This window comes from Panthera tigris, chromosome B4 (assembly GCF_018350195.1).
Source record: "Panthera tigris isolate Pti1 chromosome B4, P.tigris_Pti1_mat1.1, whole genome shotgun sequence".
Taxonomy (NCBI): Eukaryota; Metazoa; Chordata; class Mammalia; order Carnivora; family Felidae; genus Panthera; species Panthera tigris.
In genome coordinates this window covers 54725431-54737284 of record NC_056666.1, presented here as the reverse complement: position 1 = coordinate 54737284, position 11854 = coordinate 54725431, and the positions used below count along the sequence as shown (strand labels likewise).

Here is an 11854-nt window from a genome sequence, read left to right as displayed (position 1 = left end):
TGAATGGATGAATACATTGTGGTAAATACTATACGACTGAATACCACTCGGCCATAAAATGGTATGAACTGTTGTTATACTACATGACATGTATAAATCTTAAAATGATTACACTGATGGGGTGCCTGGGTGGCTCAGTCGGTTAAGTATCCAACTTCAGCTCAGGACATGATCTCACAACTTGTGAGTTAAAACCCCACGTCCGGCTCTGTGCTGACAGCTCAGAGCCTGGAGCTTGATTCAGATTCTGTGTCTCCCTCTCTCTCTGCCCCTTCCCTGCTCACACTCTGTCTCTCTCTCTCTCAAAAATAAATAAACATTAAAAAAATTTTTTTAGGGCCGCCTGTGTGGCTCAGTCGGTTGAGAGTCCAGCTTCAGCTCAGGTCATGATCTCACGGTTTGTGAGTTCGAGTCCTGCGTCGGGCTCTGTGCTGACAGCTCGGAGCCTATTTCAGATACCGTGTCTCCCTCTCTCTCTGCTCCTCCCCTGCTCATGCTCTGTCTCTCTCTCTCAAAAATAAACATTTAAAAAATTAAAAATAAAATATAAATAAATAAATAAATAAATAAATAAATAAATAAAAATAAAAATAATTTTTTAGTGATTACACTGAGTGAAACAGTCCCAACAAAGAGGAGTACATATTGTATGATTCCATTTATTAAAAAGCTTAGAAAATACAAACTAATTTACAGTCACAGAAAGCAGATCAGTGCTTGCCTGGGAATAGGACAGTCTGGGACAGGGTTGGAAGGATGGGTTACAAAAGTGCATAGGGAATTTAAGGGAGTGATGAATATGTTCATTATCTTTATTTTACTTATGGTTTCTCACATTTGTATATGTTGAAATTTATTATATTTTACTCTATATTAGTTTTCTATTGCTGCATAATAAATTATCACAAATCCAGTAGCTACAACAATACAAAGTCATTATCTCACCATTTCTGTGGGTCAGGAGTCCAAGTATGGTTAACTGGGTCAGTATCTCACCAGGATGAGATCAAGGTGTCTGCCAAGGTCGTGATGTCTCTCATACGAGACTCCAAGTCTCAGGACTCTCATCTTGTGGTTGTAGAACTAATGTCTACATTTTTTTTCTGACTGTTAACCAGGGATTCTCTCAGCTCCTAGAAGCTGCTCTCAGGTTCCAGCCATGTTGCCCTTTCACAACACGGAAGCTTACTTCATACTTACGTTATTAAAGCAAACAGGAGAACCTCTCTCCAGTGTGCTCTGACAGAATCTTACTCAAGATAACCTAATCACAGGAGTGATGGTCCCATTGTATTTACAGATCCCGCCCTTACTCAAAGGAAAGTATCCTAGTCAGCTGGGCTCTCATAATAAAATGCCATAGACTAAGCTTAAACAACAAATATTTATTTTCTCACACTTCTGGAGGCTTAGTAGTTCCAGAAAAAGATATAGACTGATTTGGTTCTTGGTGAGAGCTCTCTCCTGGCTTGCAGATGGCTGTCTTTTGCTATGTTCTCATTGGTCTTTTGTCTCTCTCTTTTCCTCTTCTTACAAGGCTACTAATCCCATCATGAGGTCCTCATCCTTATGATCTAATCTACCCTAATTACTCCCGAAGGCCCCATCTTCAAATATCACATGAGCGATTAGAACATCAGCATATGAATTTTGTGGGGACACATTCAATCCATAGAGGGGATTATACAGGGTATGTACACCAATAAGGGGAGGGAATCTTGGAGCTAGAATAGTTCTGCTTAACATATACCTTTTAAATGTGTATAGTTTATTTTATGTCAACAGAAACCACCAATGTAAAAGAGAGATAGAGGGAATGACTAAGGGAAAGAAAATTAGATTATCATCAGTTTTTTTTTAATTTGAGAGAGAGAGAGAGAGAGAGAAAGCCCATGTATGTGCAAGTTGGGGAGAGGGGCAGAGGGAGAGAGAGAGATAGAAAATCTCATGCAGGGTCCACACTCAGCAAGGAGCCCAACACAGGACTTGATCCCACATCCCAGGGATCATGAACTGAGCCAAAATCAAGAGTCAGAAGCTCAATTAAGTCAGACACTTAATCGACTGAGCCACCCAGGTGCCCTGAGCATCCCACTCTTGATCTCAGCTCAGGTCTTGATGTTTTTTTTTTTTTGTAATTTTTTAAAAGTATTTATTTTTGAGAGAGAGCACAAGTGGGGGAGGGACAGAGAGAGAGAGAGGGAGACCCACAATCCAAAGCAGTCTCCAGGCTCTGAGCTGTCAGCGCAGAGCCCAAGGTGGGGCTTGAACTCACGAGCTGTGAGATCATGACCTGAGCAGAAGTTGAACACCTAACCAACTGAGCCACCCAGGCACCCCTTGATCTTAAGGTCATGAGCTTAAGCCCTGTGTTGGGCTCTACACTGGATGCAAGCCTACTTAAAAAATTTTTTTTAAATACAAAATGTATTTTACACAACCCAAATGAGTAAAGAATTATCAACATGAAGACTGATGATGAGTACTGAACATATACATAATTAATTGTAGAACTGACACTAAGAGAGGAATGAGGGAAGAGAGTGTACTGCATAGTGCTTCTATATTTAAGCTAGGCAGTAAGTTATAAAAAAAATTGGGTATAATGTGTAGAACATATTAAAAAAAACACTTCAACAGTTCTCAGTTATTTTAAATCATAGTGATTTTAGTACAGTTATTTCAAGACTAATGTTTGTAACACGGAATAAGATAATAGTGCAATTATGGAAAATTTTAATTTATTTATCTACTGTGTTCATGAGAACCAGGATTCTTAAAGTAGGAGAAAGTGGTTGCAGTTTAAGTATAAACAAACAAACATAGCGCATGCCTCTTTGGTCAATTAATTTATAACAAAGGAGCCAAGAATACACAATGGAGAAAAGACAGTCTCTTCAATAAATGGTCTTGGGAAAACCAGACAGCTACTTGCAAAAAAAAAACAAAAGAAACAAAAAAAAGACAGCCAGCGGGGAAGGCAGACTAGATCACTAGCTTACACTATACACAAATATCAACTTGAAATGGATTAAAGACTTGAACATAAGACCTGAAAGCATAAAACTGGAAGAAAACATAGGTGGTAAAGCTCCTTGATATCAGTCTTGGGTATTCAGGTCCTTTCCACTGAGCCCAGTTACCTCCTCAAACGAAGTGACACTTAGGCTTTGCATTGCTCAATGAAAACACAGTCTCAACTTCCCATCTCTGGGAGGAAATTCTTGTGGAGGGGGTGTGGAAATGGAGGAAAGGAAGCATCTGTACATCTCTCTGAAACAGTATTTTTCAGGCTTTAGGCAGTCTAAATCTAAATGTAGAGAGAAAGCAGGTGCCTGGCTGACTCAGTTGGTAGAGCATGTGACTCTTGATCTTGAGGTCATGAGTTCAAGCCCCACTCTGGGAGTAGAGATTATTAAACAAACAAACAAACAAACAAATAAATAAATAAATAAAATTTAGAGGGGAAAAATCTCTGGCTCTGCAAAGACAAAAGTTCAACCAGTACATACAATTTATATTGTAAAACAAAATGCTTATGCATCAATCCGAAGGTACTGCCCTTTGGTTCCGTCACCGGATTTCAGCACTTCTCTAAGAATGATGGGAGGTTATCATTCATTCTATCTTCACATTGAAAACTCCTGGGTGAAAGGGAAGACCTGCTACAAAGGCAAATTGCTGTATCAGGAATAATCACTCCTCCCCAAATGGAAAGTTTTCCAACTTCACCATGTTAAGGTCCAGAAGCATTAAGCACTCAACATTTTAGAATAAGGCAACCCAAGGCTTTCATTAAACAAATACAATTTGGTCACGTAGGTTTGCCAAACTGCCATGTGGTTTTTGAGTTCCTAATACCTCAAATGTCCCTGAGCAAGGTTTTAAAAGAGAAATTATTTCTTTAAAATGCCAAGATTCCATGGGAACATTATCTTCTATTTCAAAAATAAAGTTTAAAGCTATTCAGAAATAAAATATCAATCAGTCAGTGTTGAAACTGTAGGAGGAACTGAGGCCTTTGCCTGTCTTTAGAAGTCTGTGCCATTCCAGAAGCTAAGGGCTATGAAACCAGATTCACAGCTCACGGAAATATGTGATAGAGTTTGAAGCTCTTCAGCAGAGACAACTATTGTAGGCCCCTCTAAGACATAGGCATTTAGAAAACTTTCTGTATTAAAGTATACTCTTAAGTCCCTCTGACATTCTAGCAACACAGAGCATTTCAAAGCACCTGTTAATTACCTTATTTAATCTTCACTAATTTATTCTAACTAGTAGCATTGTTCCTTGTTTAGTTAAGAAAAGAAACTTAATTTCTTTAGTCCCATCTGCTTCTATTCTTCCCTCCTCCACAAATGTGGTCCAGTGCTGAGGGTGGGCTCAGGAGGTAGAAGCTGAGGGATGCTTTAAGTGCTGTGATTGGCATAAGAATAAAACATTCTTGGGGCGCCTGGGTGCTTCAGCCAGTTAAGTGTCCAACTTCGGCTCAGGTCATGGTCTCTTGGTCCATGAGTTCGAGCCCCCCATCAGGCTCTGTGCTGACAGCTCAGAGCCTGGAGCCTGCTTAGGATTCTGTGTCTCATTCTCTCTCTCTGCCCCTCCCCTCTCACACTCTGTCTCTCTCTCTCTCTCTCTGAAAAATAAATAAAACATTTTTAAAAAATCTAAAATAAAAAAGAACAAAAAATTATTTTTCTCATTAGATTGCCATTAGAAAAATTCCAGGGACACCTGTGTGGCTCAGTTGGTTAAGCCTCTGGCTCTCGGTTTCGCCTCAGGTCATGATCTCTCAGTTTTGTGACTTCAAGCCCCAAGTCAATCTCTGTGCTGGCAGCACGAAGCTGCTTGGGATTCTTTGTCTCTCAGTTTCTCTCTCTGCCCGCCCCCCCACTTGTGCTGTCTCTGTCTCTCTCAAAATAAATAAATAAACTTAAAAAAATTCCCAAACCAAGGGGAGACATGGAAGTGAATGTTTACCGAGTGAACTTCTGGGAGCAACAAATGTGTAAAAGCTTTGCCTCTTTACAATGTAAACTAGAATCTGTATACAATTATCCTGGGGGTAGATTGAGAAAGAGAGAGCACACTTCTTTGTTGAATATTGTATGCATAGCCACACTTCATGGGCTTTATCACAGTGAATCCCCATATGGGCATTATTATCCTCATTTTATATATGAGGGTAAAAAACATGCCCACATCTATGAATATGGTATGTGAACATGCACATATCAAGGCTAGACCTATAGATTATAATGTTAAAGATAATTGTATCTCACTAATAAAACCCATGTTCCATAATCTGTCATCCTTAATCACTAAAGACACCCTGAGAATTACTTTTCTGTGCTGCAGCTAAAATCATATCAGCTAATCATTTTAAGCTATTGAAAAGGGTCCAGATAAACCTCACTAACTAAAAATACAATGGATAAAAAAACCCATCCATTTCAAGCTATTTCCCTTTAAATTTTGAGTGTGCATGTTTGGTTTAAAAGCAGTCTCATCAGGGGCGCCTGGGTGGCGCAGTCGGTTAAGCGTCCGACTTCAGCCAGGTCACGATCTCACGGTCCGTGAGTTCGAGCCCCGCGTCAGGCTCTGGGCTGATGGCTCGGAGCCTGGAGCCTGTTTCCGATTCTGTGTCTCCCTCTCTCTCTGCCCCTCCCCCATTCATGCTCTGTCTCTCTCTGTCCCAAAAATAAATAAAAAACGTTGAAAAAAAAAATTTAAAAGCAGTCTCATCAAGGGGCACCTGGGTGACTCAGTTAAGCATCCAACTCTTGATTTCTGCTCAGGTCATGAACTCACAGTTTATGAGATAGAGCCCTGAGTTGAGTTGGGCCCTGGGCCCTGCACTGACAGTGTGGAGCCTGCTTGGAATTTTCTCTCTCCTTCTCTCTCTATGCTTCTCCCCTGCTCACTCACTCTCTCTCAAAATATATAAAATAAACTTAAAAAAACAAAGAATTAAAAACAGTCTCTTCAAGACAAATTTAAAGAACTATGTCCAAGCAGCCTTTGGTTCAGCACAATTATTAGTTTTTGTTTTTTTTTTTACTTTCTTCCAAGCTTTAGAAGGTTTTTATAGCTATTTTTAAGAAGTGGGAAAAAAAAAGAGTCACACAACAATTTTTCTTCCCAAACTGAAACATGTACTTATGAAACCAAGATAGTTGAACAAGAAACTTCTTCCTGGAGAAAATATCTGAGAGAGAAAATATGTCATATTTAAGCAAACTGAATAAGGGAAGTGATGATTAAGTGGAATAGAGACAAGGGTCATGTAAGGTCTCACTTCACCTCTGGATAACCTCACTTTCTCATCTTTAATGGAGTCATGCCTAGGATGTGACAGGGTTGTTATGACAAGTGATTCCCGAAGTCATTTGTATACAACCTACACCGCAACCCCAAAAGAACTTGCTCATGCTCTCACACACACGCTTTAAGAACTTGCTCACTCACACACACACACACACACACACACACACATAGTTTTATATATACTTCTCATACATACAATCCAAGGTAGTGTTTTATTACTTACTAGAGGCATTTATTATTTAAGGGCATTTCAACTTCCACACAAGATCATGTTATTTACCATTGCTTGCCAAATAGACATTTTCCCACCCCAGCCCCTCTTTTTTTTTTTAATTTATTTATTTTGAGAGAGAGTACGTGTGCAGGGCAGGGAGAGAGAGAATCCCAATCAGGCCCCACACAATTAGTGCAGAGTCTGACACGGGGCTGAAACTCAGGAACTGTGAGATCATGTCCTGAGCTAAAAACCAAGAGTCAGATGCTTAACCAAGCAAGCCACCCAGGTGTCCCTTCCCACTTTTTTGGCACTAGGGAACTATGACTCTAGCATGCTTATTTGTCATAGGAAATACAGTGGAAATTTTAGCCATCACTTTTAACTTAGAGCCATTGATTGATTCACTTCTCAAATAACATTAGTCAGAAGAATGGTGATCAGTAGAAAGGAGGTGGAGGAGGAAAGAGGAGGAGAGGGAGGAAAAGCAAGGGAGAAGAAAAGGGGGAGAAATTAATAAGTGGGTTGTTACTGCCATCTGGTGGCAAGGATGCAAAAATACAGGAGAAAACATCCTGAGCCATCAAAATAGAATATTTGGGAAAAGCATTGCTCTAATAAAATGTCCAAACATGTTGAATTCTAAAATGACTAGCAGATGTTCTATGTTAATTATTTAACCCAGATCAGTTGGAATTTGAGCTCACTTTTTTCCTCAATATCTGGGAACGCAAAGGTATTCTGAGTTTTCAGGCCTAAAGTCTAAGAACCATAGAAAAGGTGTAATGATCATTATGTCCATTTCACCTCCCCATGAGACTCTGCCCCAAACTTTTAATCCTGGAGAACAAAAAGGTGACAGATATACTATGTTAGGGGTGTAGCTTTCAAAGGGGACATCTCAATACCTATCTACATCTATCAGGTTCTTACGTTTCCCAGGAAGTTATCAATGGGATAAAATCAAGCAAAATTCAGTATACCAGGAGCACCTGGGTGGCTAAGTCTTAAGCATCTGACTTTGGCTCAAGTCATGATCTCACGGTTTGTGAGCTTGAGCCCCACTTCAGGTGAGCCCCGCTTTACTCTCTCTCTCTCTCTCCCCATGTCTCTCTGCCCCTCGCTCACTTATGCGCTCTCTCTCTCTCTCAAAATAATAATCATAATCATAATCATAAATAAAATAAATAAGTTAAAAAAATTCAGGACAGCATTGTTTGAATGGTAAACTTGCAGGGGGATTCCACAGTCACTGCTGTCATAGCTAAACTTTCAAAGCCTCCCTCATACACCAAGCAATGTGATCTCCCACTTCACAGAGCGCTAAACTCTATACAGGAAATCAAACTTTCATTGTATAAATGCATAGCTTGTTTCTTTCTGCTTTCTTTTCTTTCCACCTATATTTCTTTCCACCCCATCCCAGGCAACTACCTGGGTCCTTGCCAAACTTCAAAACTGACCACCTTGAAAATGCTTCAAAGATTATCTACATGTGGTTCTGATCACTAAAATCATTTTGTTTTTTTATGCATCAGGCACTGTTTCAAACATTTTTACATATATTGTTATTATTTCCAAATCCAGAAAAACTTGAGGAATTATATAATAGTTGTAATTTGTATAACTAATTTGTGTATACAATTGCACATTTGCATTTAATAATAATAACAGTATATATAGGTATGCTCAGACCATATATGTATACAGGTATATATGTATACATGTACATATGTGTGCGTATACATATATATATTCTTATATCACTTTCCTGTGTACTTGGATCCATTTCCATCAACAGGGCATGAATGATTAGAAGTAATACCGGATATTTCCTTTTAGCAGCTCCAGAGAGCCCACATTAGCAAGTGGCATGGTCTCTTGACGAAGACTATGGATTCTTAACTCAATCAACATTCTACCACATTATCAGCTGTACAGTATTGGAAAAGATGCTTGGGGCATCTGGGTGGCTCAATCAGTTAAGCATTTGACTCTTGACTGCAGCTCAGAACTTGATCGCAGTTTTGTGAGTTCAAGTCCCACGGTGGGCTCTGTGCTAGGAGTGAAGCTTACTTAAAAATAAAAATATAAATAGATAAATAAAAAGATGCTTGACACTAGACCCTCAGTTTTGTAACTCCAAAACGTTGGTAGGCCTTTTTGAAAATGAGGTGAAATATCCATGAAAAGAGCTTAACTAGCATTATGTCCATTACATGTTTATCAGTAAAGGTTAGTTTTTATTATTTATGTTCGTTCTACGCACTGGAGAGTCGAGTCAGATTGTTGCTTCACTATTTTCAGCGATAGTCATGCTTTAATGAAAGGAAAGAAAAGAGCACTTCCTTATCCTTAGAATATAATACTGGATGACTCTGAATGGCAAGTCCAAAATAACAGGACAAGGCTCTTTATATGGGCTATACATCATGTGAGATCTAGATAGATAGAGCATCTTTAGATACTGGAAAATGCAGAGAGCACCATCTCTTAGGTTTTCCAAGTTGGCAAGGACCACATGGAAAGTTCTACATGTGAAAATGGCAGTTTTGTCAGTTTTGTCCTGGAGGCCCACCAAACACTGTCACGCTCCCTGTCTGTCTCCTGTAAGTCATAGTAATTAATTCAACTCCTCTCAACACTGGCTTTTTCTGACTTTTTCCCTGACATACAAACATAAAAAGGAATTGCAGCACAAAAACTATCAAACCATATAAATCCCAGAAATTATACCCAGATTAAAGTTTATACTTTCTGTTTTCTAGTTTTTGTCAGGGAAGTAGAATAACAATCACTGAGAACATTCTTATATTTCTGGAAAAATAATTTTAATGTTTTTTTTTGAAAACAGCAATTATCCCTCATCTTAGGAAATGACAAAAGTATTCCCAAATTACTGTTTAAAGGATTATATTTTATAAAAGTTGAATATAGTGTGTGTGGGAGGGGGTATATTTAAAGGTGATATCATTTTGGGGTACCTGGGTGACTCAGTCAGTTAAGCATTCAACTCTTGATTTCAGCTCAGGTCATGATGTCATGGTTCACGAGTTCAAGACCCGCATCAGAACGCTCCCTTTCTCTCTGCCCCTACCTGACTCATGCTCTCTCTCTCTCTCTCTCAAAATAAATAAATAAACTTTAAAAATAAATAAGGGGCATTAAAAAATAAAGTAATATCATTTATTAACCTACTATTGCACTGCCATGGGCACTAATGCCTTGAGAAGCCCATCCTTGCCATTACCATGGCAATTGTTACACACCTCAGGCACTACCCATTGAGATTAGGAAAAAAACAAAAATCTTTTAACCTTTAATCCAGAAATCTTACTTTTAGAAACAAATACCAAAGATACACTATCAAAAACAAAAACAAAAAAAATGCATTTGCCAGGATTATTCATTGCAACATCGTTTTTAATATCAAAATACTAGAAACAAGTCAAATGTCCAACAAAATGGGACTAGTTGTTTAAATAATATATCTTCACATAATGGAGTACTCTGCTGAGTGAAAAAAAGAGTGAGAAATATCTCCATGCATTTCTATGGATTATGCAAGTAATATGATTGAACAAGAACAATTGAATTAGAGAAAAACCTAGAGTACATTATTTAAAAACAGGATATATACGTGTGTGTGCATGTGTATTTAAATATATATATTCATTTATATGTATATATATATTCATATATATATATATATATGCTTAAAATTTTTTTTTGAGTATAGTTGACATACAATTTTATATTAGTTTCAGGTGTACAACATAGTGATTCAACTCTCTATACATTATGCTATACTCACCACAGGTGGAACTACTATCTTACACATACATACTTATATTAAAACACCAGTAGAAAAATTAATCACAAAAATCTTTAAATACTTACCACTAGGCTATACAATATGGAATATAGGGTGGAAAAAAACAGGAATAGAAGCTAGTCTTCTTTAAATATACCTTATTCTGGAGTGTCTGGCTGGCTCATCAGTAGAGCATATGACTCTTGATCTCAGGGTTATGAGTTCAAGCCCCACATTGGACCTACAGCTTACTTTAAAAAAGATAAATAGGAGCGCCTGGGTGGCTCAGTCCGTTAAGCGGCCAACTTTGGCTCAGGTCATGATCTCGCGGTCCGTGAGTTCGAGCCCCGCATCGGGCTCTGTGCGGGACAGCTTGGAGCCTGGAGCCTGTTTCAGATTCTGTGTCTCCCTCTCTCTGACCCTCCCCTGTTCATGCTCAGTCTCTCCCTATCTCAAAAATAAATAAAACGTTAAAAAAAATTTAAAAAAAAAAAGATAAATAAAGAGCTCTCCTCTACCATCCAAGATGCCAAAGGAAACAAGGCTGGGGGAAGAAGACAGCCTTGGTCCCTGCTGTCTGAAGAAGCAGGAGGCCAAGAAAGTGATCAATCCCCTATTTGAGAAAACGCCTAAGAATTTTGGCATTGGTCAGGACATCTAGCCCAAAAGAGACCTCACCCACTTTGTCCAATGAGTCCACTGCATCCAGCTACAGTGACAAAGGACTCTTCTCTATAAATGTCTAAAAGTGCCTCCCACGATTAACCAGTTCCCCCAGGCCTTGGAATGCAAAACAGGTACTCAGCTGCTTAAGCTAGTCCACAAATACAGACCAGAGATAAAGCAAGAGAAGAAGCAGAGAGTGCTGACCTGGGCTGTGAAGAAAGCTGCCATCTGTCCTTTGAGCTGGGGCTAATACTGTCACCACCTTGATGGAAAACAAGAAGGCTCAGCTGGTAGTGATTGCACATGATGTGGATCCCATTAAGCTGTGTGTCTTCGTGCTTGCCCTGTGTGGTAAGATGGGGGATCCCTACTGCATCATCAAGAGGAAGACCAGGTTGGGGCCTCGCATCCACAGGAAGACCTGCACCACTGTCGTCTTCACACAGGTTAACCCGGAAGACAAAGGAGCTCAGGCTAAGCTGGTAGAAGCTATCAGGACCAATTACAATGACAGATCTGATATTATCTGCCATCACTGGGGAGGCAACATGCTGGGTCCAGAGTTTGTGGTTTGCATTGCCAAGTTGGAAAAGGCAAAGGCTGAAGAACTACCCACAAAACTGGGCTAATTGTGTGCTGTTGAGTTTTCTGTACATAAAAGTTAATTTAAAAGTTCTCTTTAAAAAAAAGTAAATTAAATTAATACAGTATAGCTTATTCTATTAACTTGAGTTGAGAACCATGTGAATTCTTTAATTTAAATATTTTAGGGCCACCTGGGTGGCTCAGTCAGTTAAGCTGACTTTGGCTCAGGTCACGATCTCATGGGTTCA

At 39.1% G+C, this 11854-nt stretch overlaps 1 pseudogene; it reads left to right on the top strand.

Annotated features, from left to right (window-relative positions):
- Positions 1 to 10881: 10881 nt before the first annotated feature.
- On the top strand, positions 10882 to 11650 carry LOC102964814 (annotated as a pseudogene).
- The last annotated feature ends 204 nt before the right edge of the window (positions 11651 to 11854 follow it).